Below are 17,436 nucleotides of genomic sequence, written 5' to 3'. Positions count from 1 at the left end.
CCAAAGTGATCAAAAGTTAACTGCCCTGATTGTTTATACTAGGGCCGGGAACAAAAGGAGCTGAGTGTTTAAAGTGTGGTACTTCACACTTACAAGGGAAGCCAAAATCTACTTCAAAGAGATTTTTCTAGCCAACTCGGCGCCTAGGGTTAAAAGAGGGGTTTGAAATGGTATTTAAACCAGGATCAGCCCTTACTCAATTGTGTTCATGTTCTTCATGCATTGTCGTGATGTCCACATCTGAACCTGAATTATGGAAGAAATGGCCCATCCTGTATCCTGATGGCTTTCTTGTCCAACCTTTAAGTAAGTGCTATATTTTGTCTGTTATTTGTATAAGCTGTTGTGTTCACCTTCTTCAAGGAATACATTATATTTTATCATATCTAAGCCTCGTTCAGTACAACCCAGATATTTGGTGTTTATTATATCTTGTCATAAGTTACCGTGACACTTCCCTTCCATCCATACCACGTTTAATGCAAGATAGGACCTGACATTGTGGATATCATTAAAAAAAACAATCAAAAACCTATTGGGTAGTGAATAATTATCACTGCCACTTAGGCCTCGGATATAGTAGGTGCGTGCAGCCAAGCGATCTGTGGCATGAGATCCACAGCGACAGGAGGTGTGGCGGAGACGTGGCCATGACATCATGAGACTGGTTCACCCTAATTGGCTGAACCAATCACGTGACCTGGCTGTCGCGTGACAAAAAAAAATTGGTTGGCTCTAAATTCTGCCGTGCTTTCACTATTCATCGCTCGTGCTCACTATGGCTGGCTCTATAGAGCTCCTGTATATTGTTCACGCCACGCACCATCACTCACACTATGGACGTCGCCTTAGATGTCAAAGTAAAGCTACAGGTTGTTGTTGCTGTTGTACAGGATTCTGAGGAAACAAATATACTACAACAAGGTACTCTACAGAACATATCACTCTACAGAACATACCACTCTACAGAACCTATCACTCTACAGAACATATCAGAGCTTTGTGCACTAATGAAAGAAAAAAACACTTTACATTTAAGTATAAAAGCCTAAGTTACAGTACATAAAATGTAATTTCATTATAAATGTATGAGAATAAAATGACTAGAATAATACTATGAATGTATTGTGAAATTGACAATGTGTGCTGTAGTTGCATCCAGATTGTTTATTTTTAATAATGAATCCGTCTATTTGTAGTGCTTATCATAAATGCATATTTGAAATTCATTTTATTGGAATACATTTACATTTCTTTATAGATTCGAAAATAACCTAAAAATAAATAGATGCCCATGTATAAATGCCCCCTTCACCAAACACAGTCTAATTAACTACTCCCTTTTATCCAGGACCATAAAGAAGCAAAAACAAAGGGCTGTAGAAGTGGATACAGAGTTACAATAACCTTCATTATTTCCTTGGCTTTTTCATGTATGTAGGACCTAAGAGAATATCCCTACTGACTGTTTTGTGATGAATGGGTTTTACAGCAAAACCAATATTTAAGGTGACTAATGGGCCTTGTTGTGCCATTGGGAAATAATTATTGCATGAAGGTTTTAAAACAAGAAATCCCTTTGGTATAGTCTAAATTACATTTCCCATATCTCTAAGATTGACTGACACTCATGTCCGTGTCCTGTACGAATAGAAGTACTCAGGACTGTGCTGTTTACAAACAAGGATATGTTGCCGATTTGTGTTCCAATTGATATAACTACTTGGGAGTAAATTCGAAATACTGTGAAGTGAAGCTGATATTCGAAGCCATATTCAGACAAAAGTCCTTATTGAAGTCATTAGGAATTTTCATAACTGTCATAACAGCCGCTTCAGATTATATAGAATGTCCTCTTTACATCCCCCACGCGCCTAACAACAATGCTGGCTCCTACTGGATGTATTTTATATTTTCGTCCACTCCTGCATTACCTGCATTACCTGCATTACCTCCTGGCTTACCAGTGTGAAAAATTATATTTTCAACCACCTTATAATGCATGCTAATTTCATCTTTATACTTTTTTCAACTAATTCTGGAAAAGTTTAATGAACTTTGCTATACTTATAGTAATAATAATTATTAAAAATTATCAATATTTATCACTTTAAAAAAAAAATTAGGTTTCTACTTTTCTTTTTAAAGGTGCAAGTACAAGTAGCTGGCCAGAGCACAACCTTTTGTAAAGAAGTTAAAAGTCTAATTGACGTTCATAAACAAATCTAACCATTCTAATAGCATATATTTTTATTTCTTAGGGGTTTCCAAGCGGGGAAATGTTTGTCATAGAAACATAATGGACTAAGTAGAAATAGCTGTGTTAGTCCAGTTACAATAGTGCAGAGTAAATGAGTACTTTAGTATTAGGTGATACCTTTTTTATTTGGACTAACAATAGATATTATAAGACAAGCTTTCAACAGTTCTCCTCTCTTCCTCAGGTCAGCCATACTGATTTACCAAGTTTCCTTGAGTTTAACACAGGCGTAAAACAAGATAGCCATCTAAGGCTGCACTTATAGTGCCGGCGACAGCGACGCGACGTCATGGCAAAACAAATGCATTGCCGCCGTTGCATGCGCTTATAGTAAGCGTGACAGAGTGATGGAGCGACGGCGATCGCTGGAAGTCATCTCAATTTGATTTTCCCAGCGACCGCAGCCTGACGTCGCTGGCACTATAAGCGTAGCCTAAGGCAGATGATGCAGAGAAGGAATTAATAGACAGGGCCATAAATGTATGAAAGGGACAGTGAGACACGTGACTATACATCCATCAGCAGTGTGCAGGGGGGTGGGTATGCAGGAGGGGAGAGGGGTTACTTGTAAAATTAACAGAGAGGCAGGGAGAAACATTATTAAATAATTACAGTAGTGGGATAAAACCCCAATTTCAGCATTTAGTCCTCTTGTTTTAGTGTCAAAGTGTATTATAATTTTGAGTTCAAATGTTTTCTGTTCTTGAGTGCTTTTAAACATTCCATTGAGGACTTTTTAAGTCATTTATGGAATGATTTGGCAGTGAGAAGTGGTGTCCCACTGGAGTGCAATATCGTCCTTCTTCGTGGTGTGTTATTGTGTGTCTGTGTAGGTTCTTTCTGGGTTGAAGTTTTTGGCTGGTTTCACCAATGTTTTTATTTAGTTATAAAAATGTTTTACCAGGAAGGAATACATTGAGAGCTACCTCTCGTTTTCAAGTATGTCCTGGGTACAGAGTTTTAAAAATACATGGCTACATTAAAAGAACAGGTTTATAAAGTCAATTCACAGACATTTCATGGACAGATAGAGTTGGAAAATTGGGTACAATGGATAAAGGGCTAGTGAGTTTCAGGTTGAAATAGAGCAGCTTTAACATCACCAAATGGAAGCAAATGACTCCCACCATTTGGCTGCCCTAAGGCTGCGTAAAATGCTGTCCGCCTGTGGGGCAACACAGATGTACAGTACACTGGGGTGGTTCAGATTTAATGCAGCTGTAAATACAAAGTTCCTTGTCTTCTTGGCTCATTAAAATTCCAGTGGGTGGGGTTGACGTTCCACAAGCAAATCTTAACCCTTAGCATGCTGGTCGTGTGCAGGGGGAACAGCTCTTGGGGAGCCGTACCAGGCTTCCGCCTTTGGGGCAACGCAGATGTAGCATCCTTGGTCACATTTGCTCCATTGAATCATACTGTATATACTGTACCACATTTCTTGATGTGCAGCACAATTTTCCTTTGTCAATGGAATCTTCTATGTTTGTGACTGGCTGTGGGATCTTGGGATACATGTTTGCATACTGTAGTTTGCAGCATGTGTTGTTGCATGGTCTTGTGCCATGAACAGTGTATTTCAGTTCAGTATAAAGTTTTCTAATGAATAACTTCTGTCTGAGGTTTGACAGTTGCCGGAATGCAAGGATGGGAGGTTTGGGGAAGATGTTTTTTAGTGTTTCATCCTCTGTCAGCATGGGTTGCAGATCTTTGATTATTTTTTCCATTCTCTCTAGGCAGGGTTGTATGTAGCCACTAGTGGTATGTGTGTTGTTTTTGTATTCCTTTATTGGAGCAGGTGTTCCCATGGGGCTTTAAATGCAGTTGTGATTGTTGTGCAATACTTTTTGGCTTGAAAATTTGACTTGAAAATCTTCTGTCTGAATGATTCAGTCGGGGTTTTGAGGTGTCTGTTTTTGTCTCAAAATGCTTGTCTTATAATATTTATTGTTAGTCCAAATAAAAAAAGGTATCACCTAATACTAAAGTACTGTACTCATAGAAACATAGAATTTTATGGCAGACACTCACCACTTGGCCCAACTAGACTACACAGTTTCCTATCTGTGTAGAACTGACTTTCTTTTGTATTTAAGATAACCTTATATCTACCCCAAGAATGTATTAATTCCCTTACTGTATTAGCCTATCCCATCTCTGCTGTGCAAATATTCCATGAATCCTCCACCCTTATCATGAAGAAGTACTTACTTACATATCCCTTCAGACTACCACACTTCACCTTCAGAGCATAATGGCTTATTCTAGCACTTCTTTCTTTTAAATATGCTTCCCTTGTCTACTTTGCTGAAAATCTTTGTTTTTAAACCTTTCAATCGTATCACCCTTCTCTCCTCTAAGTTGAACATAATAAAGTCCTTTAGTCTTTCCAGGTTTTTTTCTGTAGACTATGCATCATTTTTATAGCCCTTCTTTGTACATCTCAAATGTATTTATGTCTTTCCTGACAAATTCCATTTGTGCACCAAACAAAAATCCATATCGACGCTGCTGCAGATTTAGAAATATCAGATTAGTACATATGCGCTCGCAAGCACAATTTAAAATGAGATTTCTGTGAGCTAATTGTACACACAAAAAATCAATTTGCGATAGTACATACAGTAGGCCAAATTCCTCCCAGGCCCTTTCCTCTATAGTACTGTAGTTGGCATTATATTTCCATTAATTGTGTATTCTGCATTTTCTAGTTTGAATTGTTTGCACATTCCTCTAATCTACCTAAATAATTTGGTTTATCCATGTTGCAGATCGTTTTGTAATCTGCAGAAAGTTATTCTTTCCCTTCATGACTGTAACAGGTGTTCCCCCACCTTCTGGGAGATTTCACTGTTACATGGTGTTGCTGTGCTGCTCACCTGCTAGGCTTATAGGATACTGAGTGTCCGTCGGTGTTAGTTGGGGACTAACAGGACAGGCTTTAGGGATCTTCCCAGCACTTCACTCAGTGTTGCAGCACCTCCATTCCCACAGGGCCTTTGAGGATAGGTGCAGTCCCCTGTGGAAAACACTCTCTCACCGAAGAAACTGCAGCCTCGGGCAGGAGTATAAAACAGGAACAGTTCTTTATTCTTAATACAGCATACCAACATGTACACTCTTTTCTCTCTCTCTGGTCCCAGGAATCAACCCAAGAAGCTTGAGACCCCAAAGGTCTATCCTTTGCTCCCATATCCCCTGGTGGAATATGGGGTAGCTGTTCCCACTCCCCTGAGGGAGGGGTCGCTCTGAAATTTGGATCTGCAGTCCCTATTGTACACAGGGGGAGGGTCTTTGGTCTGAGTCCTTAATAGGGGAGCACACAGGCCTTAGGCCTACCTAACCCCACCCCCGCAAAGATTTGGAGCTGTGCCCCCCTGCCACCGCTTCTCCCGTGATCGCGCCTCTCTTGCCTTTCTAAAGTGTCAAATGACGCTAGGGGTCACGTGACATCATTTGACACCACGTCGCCACAGAATGTGTCTTCTGAGCCAAGGTAGGATAGAGAACAGAGGCCTCGCGCTATCCCTGGCATTTAATTTAAATGCCTTGGGGAAGAGCGCGGGGCCTCTGTATGCACCACACCCCCCAAAAAAATCTTGCACCCCCAGTTTGCACACCCCACCTTAAATAATTTACCATCTGAAAAGTAATGTAAGCCCACCTAATATCTAAAAATAGAGATGGACGATTTTTTTTGAGGATTTGGATCCGCCTTAGATCATCCCATTCCTTTGAGCCACGGATCTCAAAAAGGCAAATCTGTCTGTCATTAATTTTTTTTCTATCACTGACAATCCACATAGCATTGTAATAATCCCTGGGTGGATTGTTAAAAATCCGCACTCAGATTAAATCCAAGGGGGGAAAGAGAGTGTAGATTTTTAACAATCCGCGGTGCAGATTTCGGATTCAATGTGGATTCTACAGATGCAGCGGCCTATATTTTAATAAATCATGGCGCCGTTTTCGTGTGCGATGCTATACTCCACGCAGCATGAATGCGACCAATCGCCCCAGTCACACGTGTTTATCGCTGTTGCTTTGTTTGAATTTTATGGATTGTATGCAATTAAATGAATGAATTGTAATGTGTACAGTACTGTGCTATTGTGTCAATTTCAGGTGTTTAAAAGCCAGAACACTAAAATGCTATTTTCTGCACTCACCTGCACTCGTGTCTTAAGGCGGTACGGTTGGTATTCCGAGGTATACATCGTGTGATTTGTTAAAATAATGGCCGCTGCATCTGTAAGTAAGTATTATTAAACATCATGGACGAACCTGACGAAGCTTATTGCGAAACGCGTTGTTCCCTGCCGGAGCTCATTGAGAGAGGGACCCAGCACACTGCAGGACATCCGGTACAGATCCCCTCTTCCGGTTCCGCTGCCGGACGCGCCAGTGAGAGCAACAACGGAGGAGGAGATCGTGCGGGAGTGTACCGCGCGGCTGATGCTGGGCAATTAAATTTGCCATAAAGTGTGAGTGTTTTTTTGTTTTTTGTGTTTGCTTCATTTTATTGCATTGTGCCATAGATTGTTTTATACCTTTTATGTTCCACAACATGTATGCATGTTTTATGCTCATGTCTCCACTGTAAACCCATTAAAGACCCTTTTTTCATTGTTGTTAACCCTGGTTTGCACACATTCTTTTTTGGTCATCTGGGAAACGGGGAGAGGAGACACTCACACACCACACCCATCGGGGGATATTTCTGCTGAGACAACCAGACACCATCCATACAGGACATCACCCTCTGAGGACAAGGACTCACATTAGGCCGTGTGAGTTTAATGTATATTGAGACTCCAGTATATGAGTCTGTATTAAATCCACTACAGTCAGCGATGAGGGAGAGACACACACAAGCCCGTGTGAGTCACTGAATCCATAATTTTATGTATTCTTTGATTAGATAAGTGGAAAACCATCATCAACCCTTCCAGCGTTATCCTCCTTCCATACCTACCCTACTACTTCTCCCCCCCCCATCCCCCACATGTGTTTTTGATGCACTGATACTGTGTTTTATTCTCATTTTTTATTCCATCCGGTTCCATCGATATCGAGAGGTCCATGAGGTTTGCGCTGACCATCTTCACACCACTAATGCCAAGCTAAGAAGGACACGGGATTCCCTTCTCCAAAGTCAAGCAGCAACCACAAAATCATAGAAAAAGGGCCAGTATATATTTCTATATACTCTTTTACACCACGAACACAGACACATATTCATATTATTTTATTATTTTTAATAAAGTTAAGGCGTTGCGATATTTTTCAGCCACAAAATCTAGGGAGCGCCCCAGTTCAAATAACCTCCATTATTAAACATCCACCTGAATTGTATCCAATGGTGGATTCAAATGAATCCGCTCAGATTTTTTAGTATCCAATCTGCAGATGGATTTTGGTAGGGGGATCAATTTGGTCTAAAAAACACGGGAATTTCTGGGAAACTAATTTGGACTGGTTTGCCCATTTCTATCTAAAACCTTAATTTTATGTGGTTTTACTCAGCATCTGTTTTTAAACTAAACCAGGTATACAGAAGGGGGGGGGGGGATAGCTTTTGCTCAGTTTGTATAATTCTTAGTGTGTGAGGGATGTATATGGGAATAGAATATACTGCTGCGACACACTTTATTCGAGTAAATACCCAGTATGTACCTGGCAGATACCTGGAATGCGCCGCTCCTCACCTCTGACAAGCCCCGTTGCATTTGCCTTCCCAGCCTGGGTTCATGCCTGGCTGATGGGCGGCTGATCTGTTAAATGATAATGATTAGGATTTAATAGGCTGCAATGCTTCGCGTGTCTACCAGATGGCATAAATTCATGAATTGTAATGCAGTATATATATATACTGTGCAGTATTGCAGCCAGCGGGAATAAAATGCTTCAATCCCTGCCTGGAAAATAACTCAATGCACTCGGGCAGAAAACAGTCACAAACCTCAATACACCCGGGTATACCCGAATTCGTGGGACTAGCCGAGCTCGAATAAAGTGTGTCGCCAGTGTAATGGATAGAAAATAAATAGTATTCCCATAGAGCAATGCACTCAACCTCTCTAGTAATTAAATTTATATTATACTGGAAAGAGATGGAAATCCGTCTCCTCTGATACATGTAAATAATATTTTATTATAAGACACAAAATAAATGTTTAAAACTTATTGAACATATAGCGCTGTAAGACAAATTGTCCAAGTCGGTTCCTTGGTTCACTGATTTATCTAATATGCCTGCTTCAGTAGACTCAAGATTGTGACTCAATCTGGAGGCCAATTACATAATGTCTCCACTATTTGTAAGAAAGGGGTTAATTGAATCCTATTGCAACATATAAGATAAACCAGTGTATATATATTATATAACTTAAATGGTGTGCCGGCTGTGCATTGGATTATACATATATAATACATACCATTTGCAAGTAAATAAGTTTTGGTGCTTATCCCATAACAGACCATACGATACCGGTTGCAAAACAATATCAAGGTACAGCACGCAGGTAAGTAAATCATACATTTTCTATATGTGATAGAAGACACAAAAACCGACGTTTCGGTCCCCCAGTGGGGACCGAAACGTCAGTTTTTGTGTCTTCTATCAAATATAGAAAATTTATGATTTACTTACCTGCGTGCTGTCCCTTGATGTCGTGTTGCAACCGGTATCGTATGGTCTATATATATATATATATATATATATATTTATATATATATATATATATATATATAACAAAAAGCAGCAGCCAGCACTCCAAGCAACAAATGTAAAGTCAAGGTGCATGCTCCATAGAAATCAATATAGAAACCCTATCTTCCCATAAGAGAAGGCACAAAAGCAGCAACACTCAGATATAGCAAAAAGACATGTATTAGCAGTGAAAAAACAGCACACTATAAACCCAACGTTTCGGTCCTGGCAGGACCTTCCTCAGGGGTGTGCTACCAGACAATGACACCCAGAGAACATATATACCCCATAGTTCACCATGTGAGGACAATTAGAGGCTGCTAATTGTACAATACTGGAGCTCCACGAGTGCAATCAGTGTATGAGGTAGCACGGAAGCCATCTTGGAAATCAGGAGACAGAGCAATGTATGCTATCGCACATGGGCAGATGAGTACAGGCTCCCCCGGTGGACAAAAAAATCCTAGCATCCAATGTTGCTAGGAAACGCATGTGTGGCGTCATAAAGTAGTGGGAAGTCAGCTCAAAGTAAAGTTGCGGATGTGCAAGGCTCTGTGACAGCACCAGAACGTCACGCCGATCTGGTATCCCATTCAGTGTCAATTGCATCAGCGTGGCAGCTCCCTAAAGAAAATGACAGTGAAGGAACAAGTGAATCAACACATAAGGGGAACAAAAACAATTTCCAGAGCTGAGGGTGACTGTTTAGATGGCAAGGGGAGGGAGGGCAAGCGGAGGGATGGATAACAAGGGAAAGTAGGAGGTAGAGCAAAAACATGCATATAAATTAGGCAATTGTAAATGGCATACTGGTTAAATATTAATATTCAGTACTGCGTCATTGGGGAACAAAAATGCAAAGTCCCGGCAATGGAAACCTAATTATGAGCATCTATGCATTAATGAAGAGAAAAGGACACAGAACAAAAATTCAAAAGATGCAATCACAAAAAACATCCTAATTTGAAATCTTCATTTAGTCCTCGTGGAGCCATTGTGTTCAGTTCAAAAATCATGCGAGTTTCAAGTTGTAACAGCAATTTGCCCCGTCTCCTCCACGGGGGCCAGCATGTGCTTGCATGATGGGCATGCATCGTAGCGTTGCCAAGCTATGCTTGTGATCTTTAAAATGTCTCGCTACCGGTTGCAGTTTGAGATCCTCATTATTCGTACTGTCAAGTAATGCCTTCCTGATGGAGGAGCGGTGCAAGCTTATACGCTCCTTCAACATGCGTGTGGTTTTCCCAATATAATACAGGTCACATGGACACCGGATGATGTATACAACGAATTTACTCTCACAGTTCATGTAATCCTTTATTTTAATAGCTTTTCCACTGTGTGGATGGACAAAGCTTTTCCCCAATATCATGTGTTGACAGTTTATACAGCCATGACATTTGTGTACACCGGGAGTTTTGGAGAGCCAATTCGTAGGGCTGGCATACTTGGATACCGGATCTGCCTGTGTCAATAGGTCACCTATGTTTCGGCCCCTGCGGTAACAGAATAATGGTGGTTTGGTGAAGGTTTTCCCAATCCTTTTGTCGTTTTCCAAGATGTGCCAGTGTTTCATGATACTTCTACGAATAGTACATGATGAATTACTAAAAGTGGTATTAATCCCAAAACGATTTGAAGTGCTGGTTTGGATGGTTGGTTTGCGGAGTTGATCACGGGAAAACCTTCTTGTCTTGGCTAAGGCCTCTTTGACCTCTTTGTGGTTATAACCTCTTGAAAGGAACCTGTGTGTCATACACTGTAGCGCTTCCTCACACTCACACTCATCACTCCTACTGGTGATCATCAAGATCCTAAGAAATTGAGAATACGGCAACCCCTTCTTCAGGGTGGTGACTACTGGCCAGAAGTAGGGTATTTCTATCTGTTGCTTTATGATGAATCTTCGTCAGCAGCCGGGTAGGTCCCTTGTAAACAACAGTGTCAAGAAAGACGATCTGCTCATTGCTGTAGTTGAGGGTAAATCTTATGTTTGACGGAATAGAGTTCAGGTATTCCAAAAATTGCAACAAGTCTGCTTCAGAGCCATCCCATATCAGGAACAGATCGTCAATATATCTCATATATGTCCTGATATTATTAGCATATGGGGTATCATACAGGATATGGGTTTGTTCGTATTGGGACATAAACAGATTGGAATATGATGGGGCCATGTTAGACCCCATCGCTGTGCCCATACATTGTAGAAAGAATTTTTTCTCGAATTTGAAAAATTCTTATGGAGCACAATGTCTATAAGCAGAAGTAAAAATTCTATTGGCGGACCAGTATAGCCAACGAATTTGTCTAGATGATCCTTTACTGCTTCCATACCCTCAGCATGCCCAATATTCGTATAAAGGCTCGAAACATCCAATGTGACCAGGAGGCAGTTAGTAAGGTCAAAATCCAAGGCTTCCAATTTATTAATAAAGTCAGTGGTGTCTTTTATATAGCTTGGCGTACTGACCACAATCGGCTGTAGATGAAAGTCAATATACTGAGAGAGGGGGTGACATAGGGAGCCCATCGCCGCAATGATGGGTCTCCCTGGTGGAGAGGTCAAAGACTTATGCACTTTGGGTAAAATGTATATCACTGGAGTGATCAGGAATTCCTGTGTTAAGAATTTCCCCGTTTCCTCCGATATCCACCTATTGTTAATGCCAAGTTGTATTATGGTATCAATCTCTTTTTTATAAATGTGGGTGGGATCACCTTTCAGTGCTTTGTAATGCAAGCATACATTAAGTTGCCGCATTATTTCTGCTCTATATTGTTCATAGTCCATCACAACTATGCCACCCCCTTTGTCCGCTGACTTAATAATAATTGCTGTATTATCCTTAAGTGACTTGATTGCAAGGTGCTCCTCTTTGGTGAGGTTAAAAAAGCTTCTTTTTTGATTTTTAACAGCATCCCTGGTATCTGCTTCCACCAGACTGATGAATGTCGTGATGTTTGGATTATGAACCTGGGGGTCAAAAGAGCTCACCTGTTTAAAAGGTTGTGATGTCTGATTTTCTTCATTAAGCGTAGAATCGTCTCGCTGATATCTGCAGAAGAAGTCCTTCAAGCGAAGGCGTCTGTTGAGCCTGTATAGATCTACCTCCCAGTCAAATGGTTCCAGTGTATGTGTTGGCACAAATGATAAGCCCTTTTCAAGGACACTCTTTTCCGATGGTGTTAACATGTAGGATGAGATGTTATACACTACGTCCTTCACTTCTTGGCCTTCTGGACCCCTCTGTCCTTTGATTGCCTTGGAAGAAATCTTGTTGCTGCGGCCGCCGCCCCTGCGGGTCTTTCGCCAGCGTCTGGGTCGTGGGGTGGGGGTTTCTGATGTATTACACCCCCTTGTCCTAAAAAAGGATCCGTGCGAGCAGTGTCTTGGTTGTCTGAGTGATCAGTATCACTAGTGTTGTACGCACTCCCCGCGGTGCCTCCGCGTCTTCCCCTTGTGTACTTCCGTCTTTGGCCTTGTCTCCCTGGAATCGTCTCACTGATGCCCAACAACCATTTATAGTCTGTGTTAACTTGTTTCAGTTTCTCACGTTTGTTTGTAATGAGGCTTTCTCTATAGGCGTCAACTGCTACTTGTAGTTTGTCAGTCCAATTAACCTCATTGTCAGCGGTTAGGGCACGGTCATTTTTTGTTTTAATGGTGGCAATATCAGCTCTAATCCGATTCAATTCTTTAGTAGATTGTTGAATGACTACTTTCCCTTGTTATCCCTCCCTCCGCTTGCCCTCCCTCCCCTTGCCATCTAAACAGTCACCCTCAGCTCTGGAAATTGTTTTTGTTCCCCTTATGTGTTGATTCACTTGTTCCTTCACTGTCATTTTCTTTAGGGAGCTGCCACACTGATGCAATTGACACTGAATGGGGTACCAGATCGGCGTGACGTTCTGGTGCTTTCACAGAGCCTTGCACATCCGCAACTTTACTTTGAGCTGACTTCCCAGGACTTTATGACGCCACACATGTGTTTCCTAGCAACATTGGACGCTAGGATTTTTTTGTCCACCGGGGGAGCCTGTACTCATCTGCCCATGTGCGATAGCATACATTGCTCTGTCTCCTGATTTCCAAGATGGCCGCCTTGCTACCTCATACACTGATTGCACTCGTGGATTGTACAATTAGCAGCCTCTAATTGTCCTCACATGGTGAACTATGGGGTATATATGTTCTCTGGGTGTCATTGTCTGGTAGCACCCCCCTGAGGAAGGTCCTGCCAGGACCGAAACGTTGGGTTTATAGTGTGCTGTTTTTTCACTGCTAATACATGTCTTTTTGCTATATCTGAGTGTTGCTGCTTTTGTGCCTTCTCTTATGGGAAGACAGGGTTTCTATATATATATATATATATATATATATATATATATATATATATATATATGGTATGGTATATATATATATATATATATATAAACAACGAAAAGAAAAAGAAGAGCATCCCAATTCAGCACTCAAGAATACTCAGAACAAATATCAAAGAAAAATATGATTTATTTAACGGCACAAATAATCAAACATAAAATACAAAAAAATATTTTTAAAAAAATTTGGTGCATGTGTTATCTATGCTTGCTGTGTGGTTTTATATGAACTAGGGGTGAGGCCGGCCTTGTAGGTTCAAGGGGTTATTGTTGACCCCTTGTTTTATATATATTTTGTGCTTATAGGCTTTTCTCCCTTGCCTTGGGTCCATCAGTATCTTCATCGGGGATTTCCCCTGTCTGATACATATTCTATCACAGGAGGATGTCAGGGTTTGTTTTAATATTTTTTGTATTTTATGTTTGATTATTTGTGCCGTTTAATAAATCATATTTTTCTTTGATATTTGTTCTGAGTATACTTGAGTGCTGAGTTGGGACGCTCTTCTTTTTCTTTTCGCTGTTATATTACTCTAGTCCCTAGCACCGTTAGTGGTTATTATATTACTAATTTACAGTAAGTACTCATTATTTGCTTAGTCTGTTGCAGGCAGTTTGTCTTGTTGATATATATATATATATATATATATATATATATATATATATATATATATAAATATATATATATATATATATATATATATATATATATATATATATACAGTGTTCGACAAACCTATACATTTGCTCGCCCCGGGCGAGTGGATTTAACCCCCGGGCGAGTAAATATTGGCCCAAGCAGCACACGTTTGGTACTAGGTGGCGAGTAGATTTTTTTGTGTGGCGAGTAGATTTTTTGGTGATTTGTCAACCACTGTATATATATATATATATATATATATATATATATATATATATATATATATATATATTTATCAGATATTACCAGATGGTGATCCGGAAAGGAAATACAGGAAACAGCCAAGTAGATGAAACAACTGTATTCATACTGAACAATACAAAGCACTACATCCAACGTTTCGGTCAGCTAAATGTGACCTTCCTCAGGGATGTGCACATCCCTGAGGAAGGTCACGTTTAGTTGACAGAAACATTGGATGTAGTGCCTTGTATTGTTCAGTATGAATACAGTTGTTTCATATACTTGACTGTTTGCTCTCTCTCCTTTCCGGATCACCATCTGGTATTATCTGCTTTTTATGTGCATATGGGACAAGCATCATATATTTTTGTTTAAAAGTGTGCCTTCTGCCCTTGTTTTATGTATATATATATATATATATATATATATATATATATATATATATATATATATATATATGTATGTATGTATGTATATGTATATGTATTTACAAAGTGAAGGTGAAAAGATCCTGTAAGCAGTCCTTGTTTGATTGAGGGACTAGGGAGACCAAAATCTCCTGCTACTGGGAAATTAAAACATTGCAGAGTTAAACCAGAGTTAAAAGTCTGCAATTAGTGAAATTGATGTGAAAGGGAGACTTTTCCCAAGTTAAAAGACTGTGCATAACACTACTCGGTGTTATTTTAGAGTGATTCCCTTATTAAAGCTATGCTGATAGTAGAGTGAGTTTTAGTTGGTAGTAATGATTACCACATAGCCAAGTTGTCTCTCTTTGGTAATAATTACCTTATGTAGTTTGAGTGTAGCAATTGTACCTTCAGTGTTGCCAAATATTGTTTCCAGCTGTGACCACTGTTTGCTAGTAACAGTGGAAACAAAGTCGCTGTTTAGAATGCTCTAACATGAATAGATGGCACAGCATGAAAGACGTTCGCTGAGTGCTATAATCGAACTGCGGCTTACTTTAACTTCTAGTGGATGCCTCGTTTGTCCACATCTTAGTTTATCTGTCTAGGCTTGAGAGGCAATATATACAAAGCTTAGCAAAGTAACTTGCAAACTGCATTGCAGTCGCGCTATTGACTTGATGACCGTGACATCATCGTCACCCGACGCGCGTTTCGTTCTGACACGAACTTCATCGGGGGTGGGCGTGCATCTGTTACTCGCAATGTTCTATACCCTTATGTTGTCATGGTAACCCAATCTCTGTTGGGTAATAGGTGCTTGATTTTACCTTATACCATGGGGTATATGAGATTAATTAATGGTGTGCTAGCTTGTGTTAAAAAATAGGAACTTGATCCTAATATTTATAAATGAATTAAGCAATGTGTTTTGGGCTTATGCCAACACATTGCAAATTTTGCATCCATATATGAGTGAACATCCAGACGGTAATGCTTAGCAAGTGTGTGTAAAGAAGACCAGGTTGCTGCTTTACAAATTTCCTGGGCAGAGGCCTGAGCTTTTTCTGACCATGAAGTGGCCACGGTCCTAGTAGAGTGGGCCTTTAACCTACAGGATGATTTTCTCCTGCTAATTCTAGATGCCTCAAACATAGCTATAGATTGAATATATAGAGGCTGCCTGATCCTTTCTGAGTCCATCATAAAGGACAAACAACCTAAAGGTTTTTCTAACACTATCAGTCCTCTGCACATATGTTGTTAGAGTCATTTAACTACATACAGATTGTGCCACTGACGTTCTTTGTCAGAAATAGGGTTTGGAAAAAATGAGGGGACTATAATATCCTGATTTATATGAAAGTTTAATACAACTTTGTTTTGAAACGGTGGAATATTTCTTCGCACTACCTTGTGTTTCTGAAAAAATGGTTTACAGCATAATAAAGCTGGGAAGTCTCCAACCCTATGTGCTGTAGTAATAGCTGTTGTTAAACTGCTTTAATTGTTAGTAGTCTCATTTAGAGATTGATAATTGGCTCAAACAAGGAAGAAGAAGCAAGTTGCTGTAGCACCATGTTCAGATTCCATGAAGGTACTGGGGATCCTAAAATTAGGCCTAATCCTACACACTTATTTAATAAATCTAGAGACCATAGGATCTTAGGCCATCTCTTTAAAGGTAGAAAGCACTTAATGCAGATGAGTGAATAAGTAAGTGAGGAAAAAAGTGCGCAACTAATGTTATAAGTGAAGTGATGATTATGTAAGGTAAATTACGTGACCTTGATTGAATTGAGCGTCTGCAGCTGCGGTAAAGGGAGGGCTCAGGAACCCCCTATAACTAGCAGATAAAACACAAAAAACACAGCGCACAACGCTCATAGTGCATTAAAAATTATATTGACATAAACAATATTTAAGGTGAGTATCATGCGTACATCAAAGTAGTATTAAACAAGCATTTGCGGGATAATGTTACCCAACACCACGTGGAAGCCATGTATTATATATGTCTATTTTTGTAAATTTTTTTGCTTGTTAATAAAGTTATTTTTGTTTTTGTTATGTTGTCAATGACAACAAGTAAGGCGTGCAGTCCGGGTTCTTTGACTCCTCCCCGCCATCTTCTCATTGGTGGAGAAGTTAATTAGTTAGACCAATGAGGTCCTGGCGTGGGGTATTTAAAGCCCAATATATTCCACTTATATTTACCCTGATGAAGAAACCCACGGGTTTCGAAACGCGTTGGAAGAGACAAGAGCAGTATTGTTTTTAACTGTACTGCCCTACTACGACGAGCCTACCCAGTGTATCCGGCGCCAGTATCGGCGAGAAACCCCGCGGTGACGTCACCAATCCGGAAGTGTCCAAACGGAGGGGAGAGAGAGGATCTCAGCTGGTGTGGAGCTCCTTCTAAGGCAGCAATTTATGGCAGAGCTGCTAACGTGTTGACCTGCTTATGGGAGCAAGGACTATCAGAGACTTCTTACTTACCTGAACAGGAACCGGTGTTAAAGGAACTAGCCTCCATCCACATGTGAAGACATCTGATCCGGCTTCCACGTGGTGTTGGGTAACATTATCCCGCAAATGCTTGTTTAATACTACTTTGATGTACGCACGATACTCACCTTAAATATTGTTTATGTCAATATAATTTTTAATGCACTATGAGCGTTGTGCGCTGTGTTTTTTGTGTTTTTATCTACTTAATGCAGATACTTGTACCATAAGGGATTCCTTCCTGAAGGAGGTCCAGTATATTAGGGACTTTTAGCTGCAA

Source organism: Ascaphus truei, chromosome 2, assembly GCF_040206685.1.
Source record: "Ascaphus truei isolate aAscTru1 chromosome 2, aAscTru1.hap1, whole genome shotgun sequence".
NCBI lineage: Eukaryota > Metazoa > Chordata > Amphibia > Anura > Ascaphidae > Ascaphus > Ascaphus truei.
This window is presented reverse-complemented; position numbering follows the sequence as displayed.